This window comes from Peromyscus maniculatus, chromosome 5 (assembly GCF_049852395.1).
Source record: "Peromyscus maniculatus bairdii isolate BWxNUB_F1_BW_parent chromosome 5, HU_Pman_BW_mat_3.1, whole genome shotgun sequence".
In the NCBI taxonomy this organism is placed as follows: domain Eukaryota; kingdom Metazoa; phylum Chordata; class Mammalia; order Rodentia; family Cricetidae; genus Peromyscus; species Peromyscus maniculatus.
Window position 1 is genome coordinate 129,463,134 of NC_134856.1, and position 17,752 is coordinate 129,480,885.

General features: G+C 43.6%; 1 long non-coding RNA gene across 2 annotated transcripts in view; it reads right to left on the reverse strand.

The window, feature by feature from the left end:
• LOC143273207 (uncharacterized) overlaps positions 1–6,834 on the reverse strand; it is a 42,993-nt gene extending 36,159 nt beyond the window's left edge. The window contains exon 1 of one of the 2 annotated variants that reach the window (XR_013051102.1): positions 6,666–6,834. This is a non-coding gene — a long non-coding RNA (uncharacterized LOC143273207). Of the gene's footprint in view, positions 1–931; positions 1,078–6,665 lie in introns of those variants that run through there. The other variant, XR_013051103.1, reaches the window with a different exon arrangement.
• Between the last annotated feature and the right edge of the window lie 10,918 nt (positions 6,835–17,752).

Genomic DNA, 17,752 nt, shown 5'->3' on the forward strand with positions numbered 1-17,752 from the left:
TATGTTGCATGTATGTGTCTGTGTTTATATTGCATGTATGTTGCATGTATGTGTTATATATTGCATGTATGTGTGTTATGTATGTATGCATATATATTATGTGTATATGTGGGTGGTATGTGTGTATATTATGTGTTTATATATATATGCATGGTGTGTGTGTGTGTGTGTGTGTGTGTGTGTGTGTGTGTGTGTGTGTGTGTGTGTGCACGTACATCTGAATCTTCAGTCATAGTCTTTCTTGTATTTAACTCACTGGGATGGACAATGTTTTCCTTGGTTGGAGACCAGATTGAAAATTGTGGTTGGTTTCTGAGACACAAGAGTTCTATTTTCAGAAAGAATTCAATACTAGAGACAGAATGCTACTTTCTTAGACGAACCTGAGTCAGATATACATACCTTTATTTTAAATCCCCAAATTAAGCCTAAAATAAAAAGTCTCCAAAGGTTAAGTCAGTGTGAATGGTCTGGCCTCTCCTTCCTGTGTTCCCTGTATGTGAGGAGACTAAGGAAAGAGAGTGAGGGTGTATCTGCCTGTAGGAGACTCCTGGAGACCAGGAGAATGGGAAGTCCACCTGCAGGAGGATAAGGGGATTATGAGTCTTATATCAGAGCACAAATAGGCCCCACCCAGGGTAAACGACTCTTCCAGCTCTGGCAGAGTCAGTGGAAATGAGATGGCATCCAAGTTTTCTGCAATGATGGCAGGACACAAAGGATGACAGTGGGATTTCTGTCACTATAATGAAATTGCAGAGAGAGAGAGGTGTGCAACAGTGTTAAATCAGAATTCACTTTGCCTCTGTCAACCAATGTTCCAGGACATCTAGTAACAGATATGCTAAAGAGTATGAGTCAGATCCCCACATGTAGAGTTTAAAAACAAACCAGAAGAGTTTGGCTGTAATTCCTGTGCTCTCCTACTTACTGTGAAAACATGAAAGGCTTGGCTGAGGAAGACAAGGGCAGCGAACAGTGTAGATGGCAGTTGTGATGTTGCTGCCATTTGAATGTGTCTACCCAAGTTCATCTGTTGGAAGCTCAAGCCCCACATTCATGTCGTTCTTCTGGTGGTGTGACCTGGTGGGACGTTTGGGGAGCAATCAGAACTAGATGAGATCATGGCAGGAATAGTCCAAGATGGCACTGGTGGCTTTATAAGAAAAGGGTGAGACACCAGGGCTAGCATGCTTGTTCACAAAGTTATGTCTTCCACCATTTTATAATGCAGTATGAAGTCCTAACTGGATGCTGCTGGAACCAAGTTCTTGGGCTTCCCAACTTCTGGAACTAAGAACCAAATATATTTCTAATTTTTAAAATCAATTACTTAGTCTCAAGTGTTTGGTTACAACTTGGTTACAGATCTATCTTACGTATGTCCACCCTAGAAAAGGATGGCTTTGTCACCTCAAGGGTGGGTAAGAGCTTCTTTAGGACTCTCTCAATGTCTAGAGATGGGTTTCTCTTGATGAGATAATACAAAGACTGGTCCTACTTCATCATGCAGAGAGCTGAAGTGATCTATAGAGGTAGGATGGATATTGAGACAACCTTGCACTCTCCATCGAGGTCTATACAAATGTCTCCAATGGACCAGGTATAAACTAAAGAGGTTGTCATTGAGACTGCATATCAGATTGGACTATGAAGCAAGATTCTGAAGGTTAAACCTATCAGAACTACATCCTCATTTATATGTTATGAAGACACACACATTGGCACACACACACACACACACACACACACACACACACACACACACACACACACCCCAAAATGAGAATGCTAGTTGAAAAAATAAAAGCAACACTTAGATGTAGGTAAGACTAGGAAGGAGAGGAAATGGCTTGCTTGTTCTCAGGCGTGCTCAGAGCTAAACAACATGGGAAAACATCCATTGTCAGTTTTGAAGTAAGGTGCCATACCACAACTAGATATAAAGAGAAATTAAGAGTTTTGAGGCAAAAACCAGCTGTCAGACGGGTAGAAAATATGACATAGCTCTTGAGAGAAGACAACGCTCCTGGAACAGATGGGCGCACCTCTGAGCTTTATAAAGCATTAACTAGCTGTTTAAATAAGTCCTTAGCAGATGTTTTCAACGCAATTTTGGAGGTGAAATGAAAAAAAAAATCAAAATCAAGGCATGAGGATAGCACAAGAAGCAGCACTGTAATTCAGAGGGCAGGTATTGCACATGTTTTCTTTTCTTAAAAAACAAAACAAAAAGTAGCCACAGTGTTTGTAAAAAGAAGAAAAGGGGACTCACTGATGACATTTGCAACAGAACAGCCATACATTGTAAAACCAGCTTTTAAAAAAGGACCTTCCTTCATGATATAAAGTAAAAAATAGTTGCAGTGAAGCTGTGGGTGTATATATATATTATATATGTGTGCCCATAGGTGATTGTTTCCTTTGTGAGGGTTATCCTGCTGCTAATAAGTCAAATTCTTAAATATTTATTTTTATTTTTTGTGTGTGAGTCTTTGGCTGAATGTGTGTCTGTGAACCATATGCCTGCAGAGTGTGCAGTGCCTCTGGAGGCCAGAAGGTGCCTTTGGATCCCCTGGAGCTAGAATTACAGATGGCTGTGGGCTGCCCTGTGGGTTCTGGAAACCAAACTCAGGTCCTCTGCGAGAGTAGCAGGTGGTCTTGATTGCTGAGACACCTCTCCAGTACCAGTAATGAGTAAATTCTTAAGGAAAGAGATATTAATAAATTGTAAAGAAAAAAATTTTAAATGCTTTTAAGTTTGTGTTGGAAGCATTGGTATCAATACTGTGTTTAAATATATGTTAAAAGAACAAGTTAGTTCATTCTGTGGAAAATAAAGAGAATAGAGTTCCAGTTCTCTTATTCTGGAGCTCACATGTACACATGTAATTAGAAATAATATACATATGTAATTAGAGCATGGGATAAAGTATCTCTTGGTGCCAGCTGAAGATCAGATCACCCAGGAAAGGAGACCAATGAACACCTATTTCCTGCCCTCAAAGAGCTGATGTTTCTCAAAGTCTGTGGTCTTGTTGCTGGTGTCTATTGTTAAATGAGTTAACTCAGATTCTGTGTGAGTTAACTTGTTGAACAATAGGCAGCTAAAGAGACTGTCGTGGGGTGGATTTGGAGGCTCAGACTTGACTCAAGTGAAAGGATGGGGAGATTTACGAAACTATCAACTTGGTAGCTAGAGAACTCTATGTGTACCCATTTTTCCCTCCCCTTCAACTCCGCGTGGAGCTCGTATGTTGCAGGGTTGGTCCTCAGCCGCTGGTGCTCTTGCAATGAGGTGGAATGTTTAGGCTGGGGAGTGAAAGGAAATTGGGTCACTGATGGTAAGGTAAGTAGGTTTCTCCCACCACACCCCCTCACACACAAGAAGTTCTGCCTTACCACAGTCCCAAGAGCAATGAAGCCAACTGACCACAGGGTGCAGTCTTTAGAGCCATAAGCCAAAGATAAACCTTGCTCCCTTACAAATTGAGCCTCTTGGGTATTTAGTCATAGTGGTGGAAAGCTGTCTAAGACAGACACTATGGTCACGTGACATTATTAGGGTGGGAGAAGAGGAGAGGGGGAAAGGCTGTTAACCATCCCTATAAAATGTGTTGAGGGATAACACTCAGCAATCCATGGGGGAAAGACATCAAAACTCAGGGAACAGAACTCAGATTCTACTACTACACCGACTCCTGTGACAGGATTTGATTTGTCCATTGAATTCAGGATAGCAATATGGGGGTTTGCCCTAAATAAGTGAGTATTAAAGGCTAGGCTTTGCCATGTACTACATGTGTAATCTCTAAAGTTCATTTTCATCTGCCATAAAATAGATATAAAAATAGCACAGCAGAAGTTTGCTGACCAACTTAAATTAGATTGTGTGTTATTTTCTTTTCATTTTTTCTTTAATTTTTTTTCTTGACACTTGAAATGGATTCTCCCTGTATATTCCACACTGATCTGGAACTTGCTATGTAGTCCAATCTAACTGTGAACTCTTGACAATCCTCCTGCCTCGGCCTTCCCAATCCTGGGATTATAGGCATGAACCACCATACCAAGCTTCAATCAATGACTTTTATTATTGTTATCATGCTAACACTGCATGCACAGAGGTAACCTTTTCACTTGGTTGTCTCTATCTATCTACCTCTGGCTTCTCTAGGCATCAGGCTGACAAAGTATTGTTATTAGCAAGGCTTGCAATGCATTGTTAACAATATCACACGCAGCAGGCAGGTCTGATCCCTACCCTCAAAGAGTACACATTCTGTGAGAGGAAATAGTCTCCAAAGTGTAGTGTGCTAGCCCAGCAGGGGTGGTGCATGCCTTTAAACTCAGCACTCAGGAGGCAGAGGAAGGGCCAGCCTGGTCTACTTACTGAGTTCTGGGACAGCCAGGGCTACACAGTGAAACCCTGTCTTGAAAAACAAAACTAAACAAAACAAAAAATGTGGTGTGCTTAGAAACATTCTTGGCATCAGGGAGTTCCAGAAGAGTCATTTGTTGTAAGACTCACAGTGGATTGAGTAACCTCATAGGAAAGAAACGTGAAAATCTTCCCCATGGGAAAGCTAGAGGGAAACAAATGAATCTGGAGCATTACAACCACAGAGAGGATGGCATGTAACCGACACAGATGCTCCTGATCAATTTAATTTCATCCCCTCTGTTTCTCAGCCATTTTCTCTTCTCCTGGTCCTCCCTGTCATTCTTCTGATTCCTGTCTTCCAGCAGATTGTACTCTTGGTGGATAGCTTCTTACTGAGAACCCTCCCCCCATCACCTGGCTCAGGTGCCTCCCATCGCTCTACAGCTGACAGACAGGTATCCAAACATCTTCTGTTCCAAACTGTGCAACATCCGACTGGTACCCAGAGGGTCCAACCCAATAGTTTTTCACTGCAGACAAAGCTGTCTGAGAACCACTCTTCTGATGCAACTGGCATGGGTAGCTAGCACGTTGTTTCTCTCCTCTCTTTACTTAGGCTAACCCCTCTGTGGAAAATGCCTTGAGCCCTGCTTTGCGGACCTCTCCGATATTATCATTAATGCCGTTCAGATCTTGATTCTTTTAATATTAATGTTTTGTCACTTTTACATTTATTTTTGTGTCTATTACTCCAGTAAGCTTCCTGAGACTGAGTTTTTCATCATACATTTTGAGATCTTTGTGGCTGCAATACTATACAACCACAAATAAGATGGGTGGTATTAATCTTTCGCAAAGAATTTTCATGTGCATCATCTTATTTGTTAATCATAGAAAACGTGTTTTAGAAGTATGTGGGAGGGGTAGAGCAGGTTTGAGAGTCTGGTTGACTGTCTAGGGTTGCACAAACAGAAACAGGTCTCATTTCTACTCAAGTTCTCACATCTTCTTTCTTCCCACCGAATAAAACCTCTGAGGAATAAAAAGAAAAACAAAAGAAACTAGTTGAAAAAAAACGAGAGTAGCAAGAAAAAGAAGCAAGAAAGCAGAAGGGTGTTATAATTTAAAAACGGGTTGGAGCCAAGGGGGAGGGCCGAAAGTCACTCACACCATGCAGACAGCGCTCACATAGAGGATTTTATTGGGGAGGGAGAGAAAGGATGCAAAGTGTGCCTCTGAAGATAAGTGCTGAGGAGAGGAGGAATAAGAGAGGAAGAGAAAAGAAGAGGCGAGAAAGGGAGAAGAGAGGAAGTGCAGAAGCATCCTCGTGAGGAGGGGTGGTTGCCTTTAATAAGGGAATCTCGCATGCGTAGAGACTATGCATCCATGCTGCGCATGTGCACAGACTACAGCTGTAGGACCTGGGCTGTCTAGGTATTTACCTGAATGTTAGCAAGTGCATCCTGCTTGTCCCCAAGGGGCAGACCATGTAATGTTTAAATGCTAACAAAGGGCACAGTGGTTCATGACTACAAGCCTAGCACTGGGGAGGCTGAGGTAGAAGGATTGCTATGTGTTTGAGGTCAATCTAGGCGACATAGTGAATTCCAGGCCAGCCTGGGATACACAGTGTGAAACCCAGAAGGGAAGGACAGAGTGGGGGTGGAGGGTGAGAAGGAAAAAGAGGAAGAGGAGGGGAAAGAAGGGGGGAGGGACAGGAAGGGGTTCAGATGTAACACAGTGTCACCCCTCCATGGCTTCTGGCCCTTAGGAACGCCAAACACTGACTCCAGCCAAATAATTTTCTAAATTTCACTCAAGCCAAACAGAATACCTCTCATTGCTTAGGATCTGCTCTTCTCCTACTATTTACAACCCTTAACTTCAAATTTACGAAATTACATAAAGGATTAAATTTAATTCCATAAGAAACCCACATCCTGCCTTGGAGGTCCTTGAGGAACAATGCCTTCCTGAGGAGTTATTACTGTTGATGTTGCTGGAGGAGGGGAGTCACTTTCTTCGGTGGTATAACCACTGGTAAGTGGCCATCCTCCTCATTTGCTGATGCAAATGACCTTAATTAAACCCTGTGGGTCACATAGTCCATAACAACAACAACAATGAAAATAAGAGAGACTTGTTGAGAACAAGAGGGGGTTAGTGGGTATGAGGGTGGTAAACGAAGATAATGGGGGGGGGGTGCTGTGAGAGTGCCTAGCATACGTTATCTACATGTTTGGAACTGCCAAGGAATAGTATACCAAATAAAGAAACACACCTCTTAGTGGGTCTTTATGCCTGTAGGCTCATGCTTGGCGATTCCCGGAGGATCCAAACTGGAAGCCACCTTAGCTCTCTCTATTGTCGCTGCCCACGAGCAGAAAGGCACTTGGATGGCATCGCAGTGGGAGCTAAGGAAGGGCTGTCCAGATGGCGCCTGTCAGGAGGTGTCGACTCTTCAGAGACTGTCTCCTAGGAGCGAAGGGGAGGTTCAGCAGAGTGGCTTGCATCACAATCACACAGGAGTCAGACTCCCTGCTAATGAAAATAATCACACAGCCAGGCATAGTTTGCCTCCTTTGATTTTGTTTGTTTAACCTAAAAGATGGAGAGGAGAGTCTTGCTGGAAATACAGTTTTCATGTTAAACTGCAGTGGACTAATTCTGAAAACATAGAAAGTGTCTATTAGGGATGCTGGGGAGGTGGTTCCATAGGGAATACATTTGCCTTACTAGCTGGAGAACGTAAATTCAATCCCCAGAATCCATATAAAAGGGCCAGTTACAGTGGCGGTTGCTTATAATCCCAGAGGTAGGAAAGCCAAGATAAGTAGATGCCTGGGGCTCACTGATCACGAGTCTAGTGTATTTCATGAGCCATAGGATGGTGAGAGACCCTGTCTCAAAAACAAGGTGGGCAGCATTCCTGAGGAACTCTACCTAACATTGTCCTCTAGGCTCCACTCACATGTACATACATGTGCACCTGCATACATGTGAACAAGCACATATGCACATGAAAGAGAGTATCTATTAGTAGTCTTAATGAGTAGAATAAGATAAAATGATGAGTAATAACAATAAACGATACAGCTAATAAGGGGACTTTAGTTGCTACACCCTGAACTACTTGAAGAAAAACAAAGGTTGAAATGCAATAGCAATCTGTAGGAAGTTTTTGAAAGATTCATTTAAATTGATAGTAGATTCTGGTAAGGATATCCCCCAAGCCCACCCCAGTGCCAAGAATTGGAGTCAGGGCCTCCTTCATGGTAAACAAGTATTCTACCACTGGGCTATGCCCCTAGCTTTTGGCTCCTGAGGTGGAGTCTCAATGTGTATCTCTGGCTGACCTTCAATGTCAGGTATTTGAGGCTGGCTTCACTTTCCCTATGTAGCTCCAGAATGACCCTGCATGTCCGATCTTCCTAAGTACTGAGAGTGTAGGCATGTACCGCTGCACCCCTTGTATCCAGTGCTGTGGATCAAAGATGTGGCTTCACACATGGCAGGCAAGCACTCTACCTGCTAAGCTTGTCCCCAGCCCTGTGTTCCTTTCCTGATTGCAAAGGACACTGTCCAGCCCAGCCCACTAGTCCCTTCCGACTTTTCCACCCTCTAGACTGGACATTCCAGATTTGTCTTTAACCTTGCACTAAGAGAGTATCTCTATTGGTATTCTTAATTAAGGAATAATTAAACAGCTGATCCTAAACACACTTCTAGAAACCCAGAGAAACAGTCAGGTGTTTACCTTGCCATATGCCTGTTAAGAGCCGGTGATAAAATGAGTGCAATATTTTGTGCTACCAATGACAGATACTGACTCTGTCATCCAAGCAAGGGTGCATGGAATGAATTTTTCCATCAGTTTCTTCTACATTGTGAAAAATTTGTGAAGGCAGAAGTAGCTTAGAGTTGAAAGAACACATTCAAGAGAAAGGAGTTCCACATTCCCAGGACTGACCATAATATGTTATTTCTTTCTCCTTTAAAGGTGATTTTTTGATGCATCTCATTGTGAGATGTTCATCAGATCACCTACACATTCCTCTTTACACAAAATCAGGCATTCATTCAGCCTCCAGCTCCTGAATTAGAGATGCGACAACTAGCAAGATGTGAAACAGGTTCTTTTATCTTTTTGCTCATGATAACATTTTTTTCACAGCAGACTCACTTCAACAGGATATGCAAGAGAATAAGAGATAGGTTCGATTTATATGTGTATAGTAAAGAAAAGAAAGGCAGAAAGAATGAACTCAGAAGAGAATAGTAAAGCTGATAAGCATGCTGTGGTGCCACAGCGGAATACAACCGGGGGTGGGGCGGTGCTGCTATTGTGCAGTCCTGGGTTCCACCAACCTGCAACACAATGGGCAGTGACCACTATTAACCACAAACTCTAAAAAAGCACTGTGTCAATTGCAAAAGAAAAAGAAAAAAAAATGTCTCTGGCTTTTAAAACTTGTGGGGTCTTTTTGTTTTGTTTTAGCTTAGGTTTTTTGTTTTTTGTTTTTTGTTTTTTTTTTTTGTGAGACAGGGTTTCTCTGTGTAACTCTGTTTGTCCTTGAGCTCACTCTATTGACCAGATTGGCCTCGAACTAAGAGATCCACCTGCCTCTGTCTCCTGCGTGCTGGAATTAAAGGCATGTGCCACCACCACCAGCTTAAAACTTTCCTAAATTTTGACTTAAGATATTCAACCTTGAGACAAACTATCTTTAGTGTTGATTCTCTTTATTTCTCTGTGTGTGCAAATGTTCATGTGTCTGTACTGCCCATGTGTATGCATGTGTGTGTTGAAGTACCAGAGATCTACTCTTGGTGTCTTCTGTGTTAGCTCCCATCTTAGTTTTCAGGTCAGGGTCCCTCACTGGTACCTGAAGCTCACCAATTTAGCGAGACAGGCTGGTCAGCAAGCCCCAGCCATCTCCCTGTCTCTGCCTCTCCAGCACTGGGATGTCAGGATGCATTGGTACACTGCCTTTCTTACATGGATCGAACTCAGGTCCTCACAGCTCTGCAGCAAGCCGTTCCCTGACTGGGCCATTTCCTGGTTCCTTTAATGCTGATACTACAAGGTTAAAGTTTTCCTGAAACTATTGTGGAGTCATTAAAGGCTCTGAAAGGAAAATGCTCTATGTGCAGAATGACGTATTATTAAATAGTTACGCTGGGGAGCACGTGTCTCCCTCAATACCATCCTTTTATCTGTCACAACAACCTTGGTGAGAGGCACAGGTGGCATCAAGCTCCAAGCTGGCTTAGCAGGCTTGATCATTTCCATGTGGAGAGCAATGTGTGTTTAATTGCAAACTAGTTGGCCTCCAAGCTCTAACCCATTAGGTTTGTCACGGATCCAGCAGTGTCATTTTACAGAATCCGGAGAGCTTCCCCCACAAGCCTTTGCAGGCAGTCTTTACCCAATGGCAGAAACGTTTGATTGCTTGTTTCCTATGATACGACCAACACAAACACATACAGCCCAGTGGCCCCCACATTTGTCAAACACAAATCGAAGTTTGCACAATACTCCATTACTTCTTTGACAATGTCATACACTGTATTTTAATCACATTCCCTCTACCTCCTTCTAACTCCTCCCAGATCTACCCCCTCACCTCCCTAGTCCCACCAACTTCATGTTCTTTGTTCTAAAATAACTTAAGTCTAATCTGTGTGGTTCATGTACCCTGGGTGTGGGGCTACCCACCAGAGCATGGTCACCTACCAGAGGGCATATCCTTAAATAAAAAAGAAAGAAAGAAACCGGACTCTCCTTCCCCTCAAAGCCATCAACTACCCATGCCCCTCAGTTAGAGGTAGAAGCCATCATCAACTGTCCATGGCCCCTCAGTTAGAGGTAGAAGTCATCATCAACTGTCCATGGCTCCTCAGTTGGAGGTAGGGGCTCAGGAACCTCTCACCACTCCATCTAGACATTGACTGGCTGGATCTTGTGTGGGTCTTATGCAGGCAGCTGCAGTAGCTGTGAGGACCTGAGTGCAGAATCCTGTCAGATGCAGGAGACCCCACTTTATTCTAGTTCTCCCTGACCTCTGGCTCTTACAGTCTTTCTGTTCCATCTTCTATAATGGGCCCTGAGCCTTAGTGGGTGGTGGTCATTTAAATATCCCATTTGTGGCTGAGCACACTGCTGCCACTCATTCTCTGCTTTTGGAGTTTCTGCATTAACCACCATCCACTGCACAGAGAGCCTTCTCTGATGAGGTCCAAGAGCTGCACAAATCTATGGGTAGAGAGATATGAATCTAGAGCGTAGTGTGATGCTATGTCCACTTAACAGAGTAAGAGTCTTGAGTTCACCCATGGGGCCTGTGAACTCAACAACCCTGAGTTCATGGCTAGATTTATAATAGCAGGCATGTGTTTCCTCTTGTAGAACAATCTTGAAATTTAACCAGAAAGCTGTTGGCTAAATTTAAGCAAGACTTTCTTAACCACTCCATCCTTTCACACTGACAGTCAAAACTAGGATTTATTTGATCCTGACTTCCAGCTTCTCTGTAAGAAAACAACTTTTCCTCATCTGGCTCAAACACCATGTTGAAAAAAGAAGACTGAGAACCAAGACAGGACCCAGAACCTCTGAAGTCTGGACCTGTGTTAGGTGCACAGAACCTCTGAAGTCTGGGTCCTTGTTAGGTGCACAGAACCCCTGAAGTCTGGATCTGTGTTAGGTGCACAGAACCTCTGAAGTCTGGACTCGTGTTAGGTGCACAGAACCTCTGAAGTCTGGGTCTGTGTTAGGTGCACAGAACTTCTGAAGTCTGGATCCATGTTAGGTGCATATCCATCTTCCTCATGGTGCCTCTGCCTCAGTGACGCACTTGTCTTTTTCAGACTGGGGCAAAGAGGAGCAAGAGAACCAGGAGATAATGAAGTGAGGGGGACTCATGGGTGAGCTGTAAGAACACATCATTAGCTGTGCCAGAAAAAGCCAGTGTGCACAATTCACCATGGCCCATTAAACAAGCAATTTAAAAACGGGAAATTATACTCCACTATGATGGAGCCACTTACACCCAGGTAAAGTAAATGTTTAATTTCTGAGTCCAGTGACCTTGAGTAAACCTCCCTGCCCCCTCAAGCCTGTTTCCACCATCCTATCCTTCCCACAAAACCTTCTCCAACCTACAGAAGATTCTTAATGCTCTTTTTCCTTGTGAAACAAAATTTTCTCTTTCAAAATGCTACTAGGAGAGGAGATCAACTTACTCAATCTTATATGTAAGAATAGGTTTCCTCACATCTCCTTACTTAGTGAAGCCCATTTACTCAGTTTCAGCACTGGACAGGGGTCTCCTAATAAGGGAGGTGAACTGGCCAGGATAAGGACCTTGATCACACTGTTCTTTACCAGAACTTTACCTCTTTGGGGGCTGGAGGTGCAACCCTTGCTTACCATGGTTCCCTCTATGCTAACCTTCTGGAAGGCTGTGTTTGTTAGTCAATATTCGAGATGGCTTTTTATCATAGTTGATACCTGCTGGAATAGTTGTCTATCTATCCCCCCCCCCCCCACACACACACACACTTTCCCTCCCACCTCCCACTTACCGAATCTCTTCTGGGGACTGTATACAAAGTTTTGTCCATGCTAGAGGAGTTTCTGCCATGGAGCTGCCCTCTCAGCCCTCGTGTTTGCTCTATATAAATACACAGTGGTGGTGGAATCAGGAAAACAGAAAACACAAAAGAAAAACTAAGACTCTATGGCTTCCCATCTCAGGGCTTTACATGTCCGGTAACTGTTCCTCTAATTCCTACAATAGTGACACAGGAAGACCTGGTGTCCATGCTTTACTGGTGGTGCTAAACTCAGAGAAGCTACCAACCTGCCCAAGACCAAAAGACAGAGATGAGATGCAATCTCAGATGTGCAGGACCTTAAGGGACACCTGGACCACATCAAGGACTTGTCTATGTAGTGTGCTAGAAGGTCCTCACAACTTTTCTGCCAACTTTCCAAGTTTCTTAATAACTCCACGTTTCCAAAGGGAACTATCTCTCCAATATAAAGTTATAGACAGAGTCAAGAGGAACACCTCTCTGGTGTGTCTGTCTGTCTAGACAGAAACACTTTTTTTTCCCAAGCTGACTAAGTCTTACTCAAGTTCAGTAGGTCCTGATCATTACAGAGCACAAAACACCAATTCCTCAGGGTCACAGGGCCTCTGCTGTGCCTTCCTCACAAGACTTACATATAGTGTGCAGATGCAAGATAAGTCTCTGAAGATAGCTGTATCTTACCCTTCTTTGAGGAGCATGCATAAAGGGAAAGGAATGCAGTGGAAACCATGGAAAGCCTGTAGGTTAAAGAAGGGGGAGTTTGGCTTGTAGCTAGAGTTTTCCTGCCTTGCCCACAGTCAGAACAAATCTTTGTCACCTGCCAGTCCCACAGCCACTCAGACCCAACCAAGTAAACACAGAGACTTATATTGCTTCAAACTGTATGGCCACGGCAGGCTTCTTGCTAACTGTTCTTATAGCATAAATTAATCCCTTTCCATAAATCTATACCTTGCCACGAGGCTCGTGGCTTACCGGCATTTTCACATGCTGCTTGTCCTGGCGGCAGCTGGCTGGCAGTAAGTCCTTCTGCCTTCCTGTTCTTTTATTTCTCCTCTCTGTTAGTCCCGCCTATACTTCCTGCCTAGCCACGGCCAATCAGGTTTTATTTATTGACCAATCAGAGCAACTTGACATACAGACCATCTCCCAGCACAGCCAAGTACAGACCATCTCAGATACCTGCACTCAGGCCCGTGGTCCTAATCATCCTCTATGCGGACCTGCTGGGTAAAGCCACAAGGAACCCGAGAACGGGCTCCCACAGGACATACAGAACATCCCACAGCATTGGCTCTAACAATGGTCGGTCCCTGTCCTTTCTCTCCATTAAGATCTTACTTATCCAGCAAAGATGCCTCAACTTCATGAAGCATCTCTACTGTCTCTGTAGATTCCAAATAAACACTTTCTAATCCCATAATGTCTGGTTTATGCCTATTTATTACCCTGGAATTATCCCATCTTACAGCATATTTAGTTCTCTTCTTCAAGCCAGATGACAGACCTTATGAGCAAGGACCAGGCTATGTCTAATACAGATCGGGAGCCATGTTGGAGACAAGAGTAATAACTATACTATAGAACAATCACATCCACTCACACCATACAAGGTGTTAGCTGTATCTCAGAAACCTGGAAACCAAACTTTAACAGTGTTGAGCAACATCCCCAGAGCTACACAGCCAAGACATGGCTCCTATCCCACATCTGACTAATTCCCCAGTAACCACTAAATAAGTATTTACTGAAAAAGAAAGGGACAGCAAAACTTCACCTGCTTCCTTATTTTGTCCCCAAACAGTCCAGACTAAGTCAAGCAGGCAGGTGGGGCTTTCTGGGCGTGCCACTGTTACTGTCTGACAGGATCTGGCCTGTGCAAAAGCAGCATCATAGGCTGTGCTCCAAAACACACATGCATATTGAGAATAAATATGCTGATCACTGTTTTAAATAAATAAGAGCCAGTGAGATGGCTCAGGAGATAAAGGTGCTCACCATCAAGCCTGAAGACCTAGGGTCGATCCCTGGACCCTTATGGTAAAGAGATACCCGACTCTCACAACAACCTCATACTACCACATGTGCACAGTGGTACACACACACACACACACACACACACACACACACACACAGAGAGAGAGAGAGAGAGAGAGAGAGAGAGAGAGAGAGAGAGAGAACAAATCTAATTTTAAGGCTATTTTAGAAGAATAAATATATTTCTACAGGTTCAACTTTTCCCTCTTTTTTGCCATTTTTTTAGAGAATCCCCTTGGAATAGAGATATTCTTCCTATCACCAAGGAAGCCTGCTGGCTCACCACAGTCTCCAATGGTCTGTTCCCCAGCAATGTTTATTCCAAGAAAGCTAGAGTTTTCAGATCTATTAATATATATTAAGCAACCTGAATTTGGTATTGTCATTATTTTAATTAACTGAGAAGCTTAAAGAGAACTCAATAGCCCTCAGAGTCCATTCTGTGAGGAAATAGTCATTCTTCATTCTTCAATGAATCAAACCTTGTGACATGGCATACGAAATCTGCCTGCCAGAGACCAGGGCTGTGAAGACAAAATGATGTTTATGCTAGGACATTTGGAATTCGCGTCTCGATACAAGAATTTCCCTGCCTGACTGAGTCATAGAAAGGCCTTCTATGTAGTGATACTAATCAGATAAGAACAGGTGAACAAGAAGGGAAATGAAATGACTACTATTGTTGCAGAGGAAATTGGACAAAGAAAAAGAAGAAAGCCACGCCAACACACACAGTTACTGACAGCCACTGCACTCCACAGGGCAGTCAGTAGCAACTGCAATCATCATGTGGATGGGGTGACAGCAGCATCGATAGCCATCAGCATTACTAGGTTCTTGGCACATTTGGTTAATCAAGCAATAGCATTGGTCTATCTGACAGAGTCTTTTAGGCCATTGACTCAGAATGTTTGGGAAACAAGGGGAAGTAGTAAACGGTGGTTTGTTCCCCCAGGTATATTATGGTCTATTACAATTACTGTATGTTTGCCTTGCAGGCTTTACTCCCAGGTCTACCTGTTGTACCAGATAAGAAGTCCTCTGGCATTGGAACATACAAGCGTGTAAGAAAACCACCATGATGGTTCTCAGCCTTTGCTATCAAACCATCGTGATGATGCTTGGTCATTGCCACCAAATCACCATGATGGGGCTCCGCTATTGCTACCTTCAGGGACCTTCTTTAAGAACACTTCCCAGAAAAGACCCAAATGGAGGTGGTCTTGACTGAGGAGAAAGCTCTACCTCTGTAATCAAGGCAACAAGAGTCCCAACTTACCAGAACATATGAAGAAGTGGAAGTGGGATGGCTGGAAAGGAGAACTGGGAGCAAGCATGGAGGTTCTCATTCACCTCTGTCTGAAATTTGAACTTTATTTATCCCCTCTGTGGAGAACAAATGCCAAGCAAACAACTAAACACGCAGGAAAGTACAACCAATAAAATAAGGAGTAAATGTGAAGAACTAATGAAGAGGCACTGGAAATCTGAGTCCCTGTCTAGGACACTGAGTAAACAAAGAAATGAGAAGTTAATTTGTGTCTGGAATGACCACCATTCATCTTCCTCCTGCTTATCTAGTTTCATCCTGTTTCTGTGATAAATAGCATGAGTAAAGTGACTTAGGGGAGGGGATGGTTTATTTCAGCTTACAGGTCAGCATTGAGAGAACTCGGGGTATGAACTTTAAGCCAGGCCTGTTTGCTAATCTACACAATATTGTCCCTGACAGGGGAACTCACTCACAGCTAAGAAGTACAGCAAAAACCATGGAAGAACATTGTTTGCTGGTCAGCTCACAGGCTCATGCTCAGGTTTCTTAAGCATCCCAGAACCATCTACCTAGGGAATGATGCCACCCACAGTGGGCTGGGTTCTCCTATAACAATTAACAATCAAGACAATGCCCCACAGATATACCAACAGGCTAATCTCATCCGGGTAATATCTCAATTAAGACTCCCCTCTGGGTTGGCTTTATGCTGTGTCAAGTTGACAGTCAGCTCTAACTAGAAAACTTACCTTTCTAAAGTCAAAAATTTGAATATTGTTTTTCTAGCCTTTAGATTGTGTGACCAGTCATGTGGCCATATGACCTAGATCACACCCTGAGCAGATTAAAAGACTGTACTGAGGTTTTTCACATACACAAACAAATCAATTATACTAGTTGCTAAAGGAAGATTTTTGCCTTCCTCATAGAAGTAAAATTCTCACTGAGCAGGAGGTTTCATGTCCTCAGCTGCCCTTGTTTAGTGCCTCTGCAGAGGCTCTGAACTTTTTAAGTCCTGACATTTCAGTGGTCAACTTAAGGTCATGAGAAGGCTTCGGGCACTGCTCCCTAAACTGAGCTCTAGCTCGTTGCATAAATCATCCCCGACTGAAGAGTCTCCTCCAGTGACCCAGCAGTAACTACCCAATCGCCATGGCTTATTCCCCAAGGTAGGAAATGAACTTTCCTTTTGGTGCATTATCAAATTGAACAGAATGGGGAGGGGAGGGTTCCAAAGGCAGATGCAGTGCCAAGGAGGGGAATGAGCATGGAGCAGAAGGCGAGGTTTGGGGGCTGCCTTTGTTTTCAACTCAGGTTAGACTGACTGCAGAAGAAGCCATCTGAAAATCAGAGCCTGGAACCAGATCCGTTCAGATATGTTAGCCACAACAGAGCCCCTGAATGAGGGTTCGGGGCTGACCCAGGCGAGACACTGTGTTCTCTTCCTGTGGTGCCGTCCCTCACTCCTGAATGCTGGTGTTCTGCTTCTGGTCATAGGTCTACCAGGAACTCTTTCTGGATAAGTGTTGAGTAAAAAGGATTATTAGTAAAGCAGGAACCGAGGCACCAGGATCTAGCCAGCAATCCGTCGTGGTGTCTGTGCTCCAAGCCAGAGATTAACAGCAAGGGTGACTTCCGATTTCCACTGAAGATGCTGCTCTGAGCAGGTGCTGCAGCTGTGCAGAAAGGATGGGTACTCATCAGAAGACTAGACAGCATCTGGCAGGCTGGTTTCTATCTTGGCAAAGCGAAGGCCCTGAACTCCACATTCACATGCTTCTGATCATTCTCCAACTATTCTAAGATCTGATGTAGAAGCTTGCTAAAAAAAAAAAAAAAAAAGCTACATAAATAGAGATTTTTCTGTACTTAAAATTTAATGAGGGAATAATGTTGGAAGTGGGTTTAAGCCCCAAAATGAATTGCAACTTGCATCAGACTCCTGGGGAGATACTCAAGTAAGACAGGGCTTAATTAATAATGAAAACTATCACCTAACTAACTGACTCTCCACCAACCCAATTTACACACTTTCTGAAAAACCTCCTGCTACAGTGTGTTAATGACAGACAGTAACAAAGTCAGACTAAAGGGCTAGTTTCCTGAATTCCAAAATCCCTTGTGAAAAACCCTCCCTGGATCGTGGGATTGTCACTGTTTCCATTCTGGGTGACTGCTAATTGTTACATAGGTCTCTGCTGGGGTCTGAAAACTTTAATGCATTTCTTAGAGATTCTTGCTTTCTTGGCTTCTGAGAAGACAATCGAGCGAAAACCAAGGGAATACAGTATCAAAGCCTCGATGTTGCATTTCTGACACTCAGAAGGGAAACGTTGCCTTCCCCCATTCATATAAATGTTCCACCCTGTACGGGAACCTCAATTACCTCCCATATCTGCTCTCCTCACTGCTTTTCTGGAAGTTAGACAGGCCAAACTGTGCATGCTGATGAGCTCTCA